The sequence below is a fragment of the Taudactylus pleione genome, unplaced genomic scaffold, assembly GCF_031769625.1.
Source record: "Taudactylus pleione unplaced genomic scaffold, aTauple2 ptg000618l, whole genome shotgun sequence".
NCBI classification, from domain to species: Eukaryota; Metazoa; Chordata; class Amphibia; order Anura; family Myobatrachidae; genus Taudactylus; species Taudactylus pleione.
In genome coordinates, this window is record NW_028285020.1 from 1,082,567 (window position 1) to 1,096,112 (window position 13,546).

Sequence of the window (13,546 nt, forward strand, 5' to 3'; positions counted from 1 at the left end):
GGTAAGTGGGGGACAGGGGGGAGGTGAGCAGAGGGGGGGCACACAATTACCGCAGCTGTAGACAGTGCTGTGCTTGCGCTGCTTGTACGGATGTAACGGCGCCTGCGCAGCACGGATTCCATCTGCGGTAAGTTAGTGTAGAGAGGGAAAAGTATCTATTTCCTGAAGAGCTGTCATCGCAAAACTGACTGGAATAGATAGTTATAGGGACGAGGAATGATGGATCCTCCGGTAATTAGGTAGAACGCCATATGAGCTCTAACCCTAATTACCTCCATCTATATTTTATGTGTTAATGAATAGGCCCCCAGTAATGATACAATTCATGCAGTTGTACGTCTGCTTAGATCCCTGTCAGAGTTCTTCTTCCGGGCATGTGGTTGTGTTCTTGTGTCATTGACAGCACCAACATATCCTCTAGCCCACAAGTGCGCTGTCTCTGAGCTATCCCTGACTCCTGTCCTTCATACCACACATTCAGCACCTCTCACAGTCCTACCACTTCCATCTCAGATATATCTCCTGGATCAGACCCTTTCTCATCCTGAAGGCAACTTTGACCCTCATTTAGTCACTGACCATTTCCCAACTGGACTACTGTAACCTCCTCCTATCTGACCTCCCTCTCTCCCACCTCTCTCCTCTCCAGTCTGTCCTCAGTGCTGCTGCTCGGCTCATCTTCCTCTCCAAACACTCTACATCTGCCTCCCCTCTCCTACAGGCCCTCCACTGGCTCCCCTTCCCCTTCAGAATCCAATTCAAGGTTCTCGCACTCACTTACAAAGCCCTCACTCATTCCTCTCCCATTTACATCTCTGACCTCATCTCCCTTCATCTCCCGTCCGCCCACTTCGCTCAACAAATGCCACCTCTCCTGCCACCTGATTACTTCCTCCCACCTCCAAGATTTTGCCCGCACTGGTCCCCACCTCTGGATCTCTCTCCCTCTCCCCATCAGACTCTCCACTCCTCAACTTCAAATGGGCTCTCAAAAGCCACTACTTCATCATTACCTTCCAGCTGTCATCCTATCTCACAGCCCCATAGTCCTATCTCCCCTGTGTGACCCCTGACTGTCTGCCCCTCCCTTTTAGTCTATAAGCTCTCACAGGCAGGGCCCTCTTCCCTCACGTGCTTCTCCTTCGCTACCTTATACTATTATCTCCTCCATACTTACTACAATGGTACCTAACCTTTGGGTTCTGACCCCCTGCTGTTTATTTGGGTTGTATTACTGCAGCAATGTTTATAAACCATGTCCTTGCCCTGCAATGTTCTGTACAGTAATTCGCTTTTTCTTGAATTGTTTAAACTAATTACTATTATATATATTGTGCCGCAGCGTTGTATTTTACTGTAATTTCCTCCTTGACATGTGTGATCTTCTGGTGTCCTTCTCCTGGGCATCATCCAATCCAGCTTCAGAGCAACAGGTCTGCCAGACACTGGTACATGAGTGTGTACGCTCACCAGACCTCCGCTCTCGTACAATCTTGGTCTTCTGGTCTCGTGAAAAGAAAGTGTGTACACTCCCAAGACTGGTTTGTCCAATTGTTCTCCCAATTCATCCCAGTGAGTGGCAGCCGGTCTGCCAAAGATTGGAAGAGTGTGTACGGTGACCCAATCCTTTCACCCAGGGGCGTAACTAGACCTAGGGGGACCCTACAGCATCATTTTCACAGCCCCTAGGTTCCTGCCCCCTCCTCATCCTCTGTCCACGCACCCCCCCTTGGTCCGCGGCCCCCCACACCCAACTCACTTCCCTCTTCTCCAGTTACTTGCTCCGTGGTCGCGGTGCGCAAGGCAGGCTCACCGCCTCTCCCGGTCGGCTCCCTCTCTCCCCACTGGCTGATGCTGGGAGGAGACGGCCGCTCCCCCTCACAGTATCAGTCAATGAAGGGGAGCCGACCAGGAAGACGTGACCATGGAGGGGGGCCGCTACCAGCGACCTGGTGAGAGAGGAGTGAGGAGGGTGTGGGGGGGAGGGAGTGAGAATGGGGGGGTAGTGTCCCAAGGCCTGGCAGATTAGGAGCACACGGTGTGATCTGGGGTCTGCGGGAGGATAGCGTACACGGTGTGATCTGGGGTCTGCGGGAGGATAGCGTACACGGTGTGATCTGGGGTCTGCGGGAGGATAGCGTACACGGTGTGATCTGGGGTCTGCGGGAGGATAGCGTACACGGTGTGATCTGGGGTCTGCGGGAGGATAGCGTACACGGTGTGATCTGGGGTCTGCGGGAGGATAGCGTACACGGTGTGATCTGGGGTCTGCGGGAGGATAGCGTACACGGTGTGATCTGGGGTCTGCGGGAGGACAGCGTACACGGTGTGATCTGGGGTCTGCGGGAGGACAGCGTACACGGTGTGATCTGGGGTCTGCGGGAGGATAGCGTACACGGTGTGATCTGGGGTCTGCGGGAGGATAGCGTACACGGTGTGATCTGGGGTCTGCGGGAGGATAGCGTACACGGTGTGATCTGGGGAAATTATACTAATACATGTAGCCATAGGGATCACTGTGACTTATACCCAATGCATGGAAATGATACTAATGCATGTAGCCATAGGGATCACTGTGCCTTATACCCAATGCAGGGCAATGATACTAATGATCCCATTTGAATGTATAATTATCTTTTTTTTATTATTATTATTTTTTTTTAATATAACAGCTACATAAGGAAGATTTTTAGACTTTTCAGGGAGACGTGGAGATTGCTATTGTTCCAGGGAGTCTCCATGAGAGAGAGTTGGTTAGTATGGTGTGTTGTGTACATGTGTGTGTGTGTAGTGTACATGTGTGTGTGTAGTGTACATGTGTGTGTGTGTAGTGTACATGTGTGTGTGTGTAGTGTACATATGTGTGTTGTGTACGTGTAGTGTGTTGTGTACGTGTAGTGTACATATGTGTGTGTTGTGTACATGTGAAGTTACTTCCTATGGTTGTGTTATGTCAGATATATTGTGTATAATGACATAACCAGACTATCTGTGTCTGTACAATTGTGTGCGATGCTATATAAGTGTAATCAGTGGCTGAACGTATACATCTGACAATATATACAGGTAATCAGTGGCCGCCTAATGGATGTTTATATACAGTATAGTAATAATCCATGTTATAATGTATATAGAGATCTATCATGTCAGTATAATGGGGAGTAATGCAGCGATATAACAATTCAGCCAGTTACATCAGATTTGCCAATCACACAATAACCTCTCTGTCTCTTATTGTTCCCTGACATTTACAGAGGACATTGGGGTCTGCAGAGCCCCCACGCTCCTCACATCACAAGCTTAACGCTTTCATCGCTGCCGGCTGCATAAGCAACATATACAGGGTCTCTCATGGGCCCTTACATTGAAACATTATTAATATATATTTTATACATGTGTATACATTATTATTATCTTAATAATAATAATAATGTATAAAGATAATAATAATATGTATAATAATAATAATAATAATAATAATAATAATAATGTATAAAGATAATAATAATAATAATGTATAAAGATAATAATAATAAGTATTATAATAATAATAATAATAATGTATAATAATAATAATAATGTATAATAATAATATGTATAATAATAATAATAATAATAATAATAATGTATAATTATAATACATATTATCTTTATACATTATTAGTATACATTATTATTATCTTTATACATTATCATTATTATACATTATTATTATATATATATATCATTATTATACATTATTATTATACATTATCATTATTATACATTATTATTATACATTATTATACATTATTATTATTATTATATATCATTATTATACATTATTATTATTAGTATTATTTTGTATAATCAGTAACAGACATACATTCTCACCTACAAAGACAGACTACACCTACTAAGCGCTATATCCAGACGAGCTTACAGTGAAAAATGTAAAAGATGTGAGACCTACTGTGAGAAGTGTTTAGCGCAGCTGGTGTAGGATAAGAGATTGAGGGCGGAGGTAGAGAATTGGGGCCTGATTTATAGGGCGACGCTATTCCATTCATGGCTGTATCTTTGTACGCAGCGGTTCCAGGAATATATATTAATGCCGCAGCCAAAGAAATGTGTACAGAGACGCCCACCGGGCTGCTTCTCTAATCTCACAGACGATCATCTGACGCACAATCGATCTTCTCAGCAACACTATGGCTGCTCAGAATGTCCATCGGAACTGAGCCGCTGGGGCCCAACACGCCCACAAAATGCTAGTGACACGTCTGCGTTAGATTACCCCCACTACCTCCCACATAACCACACGCTGACTGGTACTGTGTGTCCAAGGGGCATATCTATAATGGGTGCAGGGTGTGCGGGGAACACGGGCCCCTGGGTCCAGGGCCCCCGCACCGCACACCCTGCACCCATAACATTACTTACCTCTCCGAAGTCCCATGCCGGCGCGAGGGTCAGGCTCTGTAAAACTAGCGGTATTGATGCATTGTTCCCATGCCAGCTTGTGTTTGGATGCTTGGTGTTGGCGTTGCGGCACACAGCGACAGGGCGTCAGGGGGGAAATGACCTTTCTTCAAGCCTGGGGTCCAGGTGCTGCCTGTGGCCAGGTGGTTAGTGAGCGCCTGATCTATATGACACTGAGGCAGCTATACTCTGTCACATCACCCATATGTAATGCTTGGGCACAACGCCACTTACCGCCCCTGCCACAAGTGCAGGACTGATTAGGTAGTGCCATGTCTGAGAGGGGCACAGCGTCTAAGACCGATATATGACCGCGCTCACGTACAATGGCAGCAATGTCAGGAGTTTCGTCTGTGATAGGGATTTCCGCATTCAGGGATGGACGCTAATGCTGTGTCTTTGTACGCAGATACTGTGCTAAAATATGTAATTGTCGCAGTCACCGAGATTTTTTATTGAGACACCCAACGGCGGCTTCGCAAATCCAAGCACCTGCGTACAGAGACACGGCACCGGTGGCAGATTGGTCGATTATCGGTTTCTAAGTAGTCCTAGGCTACTCAGAATGGCTGACAGCACTAAGACGAAGGCGCCATTTACACTGCGCACAAAGACGCCATCAGTGGCTGAAACAACCACCCACAAATGATCCATAGCTGTCAATCATTCTGTCATCAGTCTTAAACCTCTGGCACAGGCACCGGGGCTCAGGCATGGCACAGGCACCGGGGCTCAGGCATGGCACAGGCACCGGGGCTCAGGCATGGCACAGGCACCGGGGCTCAGGCATGGCACAGGCACCGGGGCTCAGGCATGGCACAGGCACCGGGGCTCAGGCATGGCACAGGCACCGGGGCTCAGGCATGGCACAGGCACCGGGGCTCAGGCATGGCACAGGCACCGGGGCTCAGGCATGGCACAGGCACCGGGGCTCAGGCATGGCACAGGCACCGGGGCAAAGACATGGCACAGGCACCGGGGCAAAGACATGGCTGAGGCACCGGGGCAAAGACATGGCTGAGGCACCGGGGCAAAGACATGGCTGAGGCACCGGGGCAAAGACATGGCTGAGGCACCGGGGCAAAGACATGGCAGAGGCACCGGGGGTCAGACATGGCAGAGGCACCGGGGGTCAGACATGGCAGAGGCACCGGGGGTCAGACATGGCAGAGGCACCGGGGGTCAGACATGGCAGAGGCACCGGGGGTCAGACATGGCAGAGGCACCGGGGCTCAGACATGGCAGAGGCATCGGGGCTCAGACATGGCAGAGGCATCGGGGCTCAGACATGGCAGAGGCATCGGGGCTCAGACATGGCAGAGGCATTGGGGCTCAGACAATTGTCCAGGTGTGTAATTATCGTCACCGCACAGCCCTGAGTCAGGCCCAATAACCTCACCATTGGTTCCTCTCTGCGGCTAGCCATGGGGGCGCCTATGTTTGGGTGTCATTATGAAGACTGTTCCATTTACACACTGAGACAATGAGAGAAGTAACTCACAGTATAGCTGCAGTAAGTGGGGCTATTGCGGATTTCCTATAACTTTATATTTATTATAGTTTAATATGAAAGTGATGAGAATACTACTCCTAATGGGTCTCATCGCCAATGACGTATGAAATGCGGGGCCATCTGTGGATGGGATCGGTATGAAATGCGGGGCCATGTGTGGTTGGGATCGGTATGTAATGCGGGGCCATGTGTGGTTGGGATCGGTATGTAATGCGGGGCCATGTGTGGTTGGGATCGGTATAAAATGCGGGGCCATGTGTGGATGGGATCGGTATGTAATGCGGGGCCATGTGTGGATGGGGTGGGTATAAAATGCGGGGCCATGTGTGGATGGGATCGGTATGTAATGCGGGGCCATGTGTGGATGGGATCGGTATGAAATGCGGGGCCATGTGTGGATAGGATCGGTATGTAATGCGGGGCCATGTGTGGTTGGGATCGGTATGACATGCGGGGCCATGTGTGGATGGGATCGGTATGACATGCGGGGCCATGTGTGGATGGGATCGGTATGACATGCGGGGCCATGTGTGGATGGGATCGGTATGAAATGCGGGGCCATGTGTGGATGGCATCGGTATGAAATGCGGGGCCATGTGTGGATGGGATCGGTATGAAATGCGGGGCCATGTGTGGATAGGATCGGTATGTAATGCGGGGCCATGTGTGGTTGGGATCGGTATGACATGCGGGGCCATGTGTGGATGGGATCGGTATGACATGCGGGGCCATGTGTGGATGGGATCGGTATGACATGCGGGGCCATGTGTGGATGGGATCGGTATGACATGCGGGGCCATGTGTGGATGGGATCGGTATGAAATGCGGGGCCATGTGTGGATGGGATCGGTATGTAATGCGGGGCCATGTGTGGATGGGATCGGTATGTAATGCGGGGCCATGTGTGGATGGGATCGGTATGTAATGCGGGGCCATGTGTGGATGGGATCGGTATGTAATGCGGGGCCATGTGTGGATGGGATCGGTATGTAATGCGGGGCCATGTGTGGATGGGGTCGGTATTAAATGCGGGGCCATGTGTGGATGGGGTCGGTATTAAATGCGGGGCCATGTGTGGATGGGATCGGTATGTAATGCGGGGCCAGGTGTGGATGGGATCGGTATGTAATGCGGGGCCAGGTGTGTAATTATCGTCACCGCACAGCCCTGAGTCAGGCCCTATAACCTCACCATTGGTTCCTCTCTGCGGCTAGCCATGGGGGCGCCTATGTTTGGGTGTCATTATGAAGACTGTTCCATTTACACACTGAGACAATGAGAGAAGTAACTCACAGTATAGCTGCAGTAAGTGGGGCTATTGCGGATTTCCTATAACTTTATATTTATTATAGTTTAATATGAAAGTGATGAGAATACTACTCCTAATGGGTCTCATCGCCAATGACGTATAAAATGCGGGGCCATCTGTGGATGGGATCGGTATGTAATGCGGGGCCATGTGTGGTTGGGATCGGTATGTAATGCGGGGCCATGTGTGGTTGGGATCGGTATGTAATGCGGGGCCATGTGTGGTTGGGATCGGTATGTAATGCGGGGCCATGTGTGGATGGGATCGGTATGAAATGCGGGGCCATGTGTGGATGGGATCGGTATGAAATGCGGGGCCATGTGTGGATGGGATCGGTATGAAATGCGGGGCCATGTGTGGATGGGATCGGTATGTAATGCGGGGCCATGTGTGGATGGGATCGGTATGTAATGCGGGGCCAGGTGTGGGGCGTGGGGAAGTTGACGTGAATGAATGTATAGCCTTCCCCTTCAGGTAACTATATGTACAGTATATCATTCTCTTACATCCACCTGTGTATATTTAGTATCCCCAATAGATACCTGTAATTATAGCAATCCCCTTTCTACACTGGTATGTGCCATTTCCTTATATAAACCTGCATGTATGATACTCCCCTGCGTATAGCATCCCCCTATATGTACTGTACCTGTGTGTGTAATACTCCCCTGCGTATAGCATCCCCCTATATGTACTGTACCTGTGTGTGTAATACTCCCCTGCGTATAGCATCCCCCTATATCTACTGTACCTGTGTGTGTAATACACCCCTGCATATAGGATTCCCCTATATGTACTGTACCTGTGTGTGTAATACTCCCCTGCGTATAGCACCCCCCTATATGTATAATACCAGTGTGTAATACTCCCCTGCGCGTAGCATCCCCCTATATGTACTGTACCTGTGTGTGTGTGTAATACTCCCCTGCGCATAGCATCCCCCTATATGTACTGTACCTGTGTGTGTAATACTCCCCTGCGTATAGCATCCCCCTATATGTACTGTACCTGTGTGTGTAATACTCCCCTGCGTATAGCATCCCCTTATATGTACTGTACCTGTGTGTGTAATACTCCTCTGCATATAGCATCCCCCTATATGTACTGTACCTGTGTGTGTAATAATCCTCTGCGTATAGCATCCCCCTATATGTACTGTACCTGTGTGTGTAATAATCCTCTGCATATAGCATCCCCCTATATGTACTGTACCTGTGTGTATAATACTCCTCTGCGTATAGCATCCCCCTATATGTACTGTACCTGTGTGTGTAATACTCCCCTGCGTATAGCATCCCCCTATATGTACTGTACCTGTGTGTGTAATAATCCTCTGCATATAGCATCCCCCTATATGTACTGTACCTGTGTGTGTGTAATAATCCTCTGCGTATAGCATCCCCCTATATGTACTGTACCTGTGTGTGTGTAATAATCCTCAGCGTATAGCATCCCCCTATATGTACTGTACCTGTGTGTGTAATAATCCTCTGCATTTAGCATCCCCCTATATGTACTGTACCTGTGTGTGTAATACTCCCCTGCATATAGCATCCCCCTATATGTACTGTACCTGTGTGTGTAATAATCCTCTGCGTATAGCATCCCCCTATATGTACTGTACCTGTGTGTGTAATAATCCTCTGCGTTTAGCATCCCCCTATATGTACTGTACCTGTGTGTGTAATACTCCTCTGCGTATAGCATCCCCCTATATGTACTGTACCTGTGTGTGTAATAATCCTCTGCGTATAGCATCCCCCTATATGTACTGTACCAGTGTGTGTAATAATCCTCTGCGTATAGCATCCCCCTATATGTACTGTACCTGTGTGTGTAATACTCCCCTGCGTATAGCATCCCCCTATATGTACTGTACCTGTGTGTGGTAATAATCCTCTGCATATAGCATCCCCCTATATGTACTGTACCTGTGTGTGTAATAATCCTCTGCCTTTAGCATCCCCCTATATGTACTGTACCTGTGTGTGTAATAATCCTCTGCCTTTAGCATCCCCCTATATGTACTGTACCTGTGTGTGTAATAATCCTCTGCCTTTAGCATCCCCCTATATGTACTGTACCTGTGTGTGTAATAATCCTCTGCCTTTAGCATCCCCCTATATGTACTGTACCTGTGTGTGTAATAATCCTCTGCCTTTAGCATCCCCCTATATGTACTGTACCTGTGTGTGTAATAATCCTCTGCCTTTAGCATCCCCCTATATGTACTGTACCTGTGTGTGTAATAATCCTCTGCCTTTAGCATCCCCCTATATGTACTGTACCTGTGTGTGTAATAATTCTCTGCCTTTAGCATCCCCCTATATGTACTGTACCTGTGTGTGTAATAATCCTCTGCCTTTAGCATTCCCCTATATGTACTGTACCTGTGTGTGTTATACTCCCCAATCATACAGAGCAGTATCATCCTGTAATAAGCGTCCTGGGCTGTAGACATGAATGTGAGTGTATCTGGCAGCTGAGCCTCTGCTCGTATTTATAGCTCCTGCAGTTGTGTCCTCGCTGCACAGCTCCCCCTCCCCTCCCTCCCCTCCTCCTTCCCCTCCCTCCTCTACCGGCCTCTGCTCCCCAAATGCAGCTGGTGAGGACTCAACACCGTCACACAGAGACCGTCACTCAGTCTGCAGGGGGACACTCACTCTGACACCGTCACTCAGGTACTCACAGGGGGAGACTCTCACTCAGACACTCAGGTACTCACAGGGGGAGACTCTCACTCAGACACTCAGGTACTCACAGGGGGAGACTCTCACTCAGACACTCAGGTACTCACAGGGGGAGACTCTCACTCAGACACTCAGGTACTCACAGGGGGAGACTCTCACTCAGACACTCAGGTACTCACAGGGGGAGACTCTCACTCAGACACTCAGGTACTCACAGGGGGAGACTCTCACTCAGACACTCAGGTACTCACAGGGGGAGACTCTCACTCAGACACTCAGGTACTCACAGGGGGAGACTCTCACTCAGACACTCAGGTACTCACAGGGGGAGACTCTCACTCAGACACTCAGGTACTCACAGGGGGAGACTCTCACTCAGACACTCAGGTACTCACAGGGGGAGACTCTCACTCAGACACTCAGGTACTCACAGGGGGAGACTCTCACTCAGACACTCAGGTACTCACAGGGGGAGACTCTCACTCAGACACTCAGGTACTCACAGGGGGAGACTCTCACTCAGACACCGGCACTCAGGTACTCACAGGGGGAGACTCTCACTCAGACACCGGCACTCAGGTACTCACAGGGGGAGACTCTCACTCAGACACCGGCACTCAGGTACTCACAGGGGGAGACTCTCACTCAGACACTCAGGTACTCACAGGGGGAGACTCTCACTCAGGTACTCACAGGGGGAGACTCTCACTCAGGTACTCACAGGGGGAGACTCTCACTCAGGTACTCACAGGGGGAGACTCTCACTCAGGTACTCACAGGGGGAGACTCTCACTCAGGTACTCACAGGGGGAGACTCTCACTCAGGTACTCACAGGGGGAGACTCTCACTCAGGTACTCACAGGGGGAGACTCTCACTCAGGTACTCACAGGGGGAGACTCTCACTCAGGTACTCACAGGGGGAGACTCTCACTCAGGTACTCACAGGGGGAGACTCTCACTCAGGTACTCACAGGGGGAGACTCTCACTCAGGTACTCACAGGGGGAGACTCTCACTCAGGTACTCACAGGGGGAGACTCTCACTCAGGTACTCACAGGGGGAGACTCTCACTCAGGTACTCACAGGGGGAGACTCTCACTCAGGTACTCACAGGGGGAGACTCTCACTCAGGTACTCACAGGGGGAGACTCTCACTCAGGTACTCACAGGGGGAGACTCTCAATCAGGTACTCACAGGGGGAGACTCTCACTCAGGTACTCACAGGGGGAGACTCACACTCAGGTACTCACAGGGGGAGACTCTCACTCAGGTACTCACAGGGGGAGACTCTCACTCAGGTACTCACAGGGGGAGACTCTCACTCAGGTACTCACAGGGGGAGACTCTCACTCAGGTACTCACAGGGGGAGACTCTCACTCAGGTACTCACAGGGGGAGACTCTCACTCAGGTACTCACAGGGGGAGACTCTCACTCAGGTACTCACAGGGGGAGACTCTCACTCAGGTACTCACAGGGGGAGACTCTCACTCAGGTACTCACAGGGGGAGACTCTCACTCAGGTACTCACAGGGGGAGACTCTCACTCAGGTACTCACAGGGGGAGACTCTCACTCAGGTACTCACAGGGGGAGACTCTCACTCAGGTACTCACAGGGGGAGACTCTCACTCAGGTACTCACAGGGGGAGACTCTCACTCAGGTACTCACAGGGGGAGACTCTCACTCAGGTACTCACAGGGGGAGACTCTCACTCAGACACTCACAGGGGGAGACTCTCACTCAGACACTCACAGGGGGAGACTCTCACTCAGACACTCACAGGGGGAGACTCTCACTCAGACACTCAGGCATACATGCCTACTTTTGAAAAAGCATTTCAGGGAGATTGTGAAAGCAGCACCTATGAGCGCATGTTACAGTGGGCGTGTACTGCTACATCTGAGAGGCGTGTCATATATGTGATGGGCGTGTACTGCTACATCTGAGAGGCGTGTCATATATGTGATGGGCGTGTACTGCTACATCTGAGAGGCGTGTCATATGTGATGGGCGTGTACTGCTACATCTGAGAGGCGTGTCATATATGTGATGGGCGTGTACTGCTACATCTGAGAGGCGTGTCATATATGTGATGGGCGTGTACTGCTACATCTGAGAGGCGTGTCATATATGTGATGGGCGTGTACTGCTACATCTGAGAGGCGTGTCATATATGTGATGGGCGTGTACTGCTACATCTGAGAGGCGTGTCATATATGTGATGGGCGTGTACTGCTACATCTGAGAGGCGTGTCATATATGTGATGGGCGTGTACTGCTACATCTGAGAGGCGTGCCATATATGTGATGGGCGTGTACTGCTACATCTGAGAGGCGTGTCATATATGTGATGGGCGTGTACTGTTACATCTGAGAGGTGTGTCATATGTGATGGGCGTGTACTGCTACATCTGAGAGGCGTGTCATATATGTGATGGGCGTGTACTGTTCCATCTGAGAGGCGTGTCATATATGTGATGGGCGTGTACTGTTACATCTGAGAGGCGTGTCCTAAACCTGACTTTCATCCAAATGTAACCAGCCCACAAGCAGTCTGTAAGATCTGTTTGTTGATGAAAACACTCTAATACTTTGCAGAAATTCATAGGGATCATTGTGCCTTATAATAACCAGTGCAAGGAAATGACACTAATGATCCCATTTGAATGTATTTATCTCTGTTTTTTAATATAACATTTTCATAATGGGGGTAAGGATGAAATGAGGGAGATTGCTAGACTCTTCAGGGAGACAGGGAGATTGCTACTATCTCAGGGAGTCTCCCTGACAATGAGGGAGAGTTGGCAAGTATGCACTCAGGTACTCACAGGGGGACACTCTCACTCCGACACTCACAGGGGGACACTCTCACTCTGACACTCACAGGGGGACACTCTCACTCTGACACTCACAGGGGGACACTCTCACTCTGACACTCAGGTACTCACAGAGACACCTGCAGGGATGCTGTCACTCATATCTGGTCAGTCAGCAATATATAAAGAGATCGCCGGGATCTCCTGTGACACAGAGAGGGGTATAATGATGACACACTGGACATGCAGGGACCTCCTGTGACACAGAGAGGGGTATAATGACACACTGGACATGCAGGGATCTCCTGTGACACAGAGAGGGGTATAATGATGACACACTGGACATGCAGGGACCTACTGTGACACAGAGAGGGGTATAATGATGACACACTGGACATGCAGGGACCTCCTGTGACACAGAGAGGGGTATAATGACACACTGGACATGCAGGGATCTCCTGTGACACAGAGAGGGGTATAATGACACACTGGACATGCAGGGACCTCCTGTGACACAGAGAGGGGTATAATGACACACTGGACATGCAGGGATCTCCTGTGACACAGAGAGGGGTATAATGATGACACACTGGACATGCAGGGACCTACTGTGACACAGAGAGGGGTATAATGATGACACACTGATCATGCAGGGACCTCCTGTGACACAGAGAGGGGTATAATGACACACTGGACATGCAGGGACCTCCTGTGACACAGAGAGGGGGATAATGATGACACACTGGACATGC

The 13,546-nt window shown here is 49.7% G+C and overlaps 1 protein-coding gene across 7 annotated transcripts in view; it reads left to right on the plus strand.

Moving 5' to 3' along the window:
- RTKN (rhotekin) overlaps positions 1–13,546 on the plus strand; it is a 153,487-nt gene that overhangs the window by 42,136 nt on the left and 97,805 nt on the right. The window contains exon 1 of one of the 7 annotated variants that reach the window (XM_088454465.1): positions 9,878–9,964. The exons of the other annotated variants lie outside the window; for them this stretch is intronic. The gene's annotated coding sequence lies outside the window, so the exon portion shown is untranslated. Of the gene's footprint in view, positions 1–9,877; positions 9,965–13,546 lie in introns of those variants that run through there. 7 annotated transcript variants of the gene reach the window in all.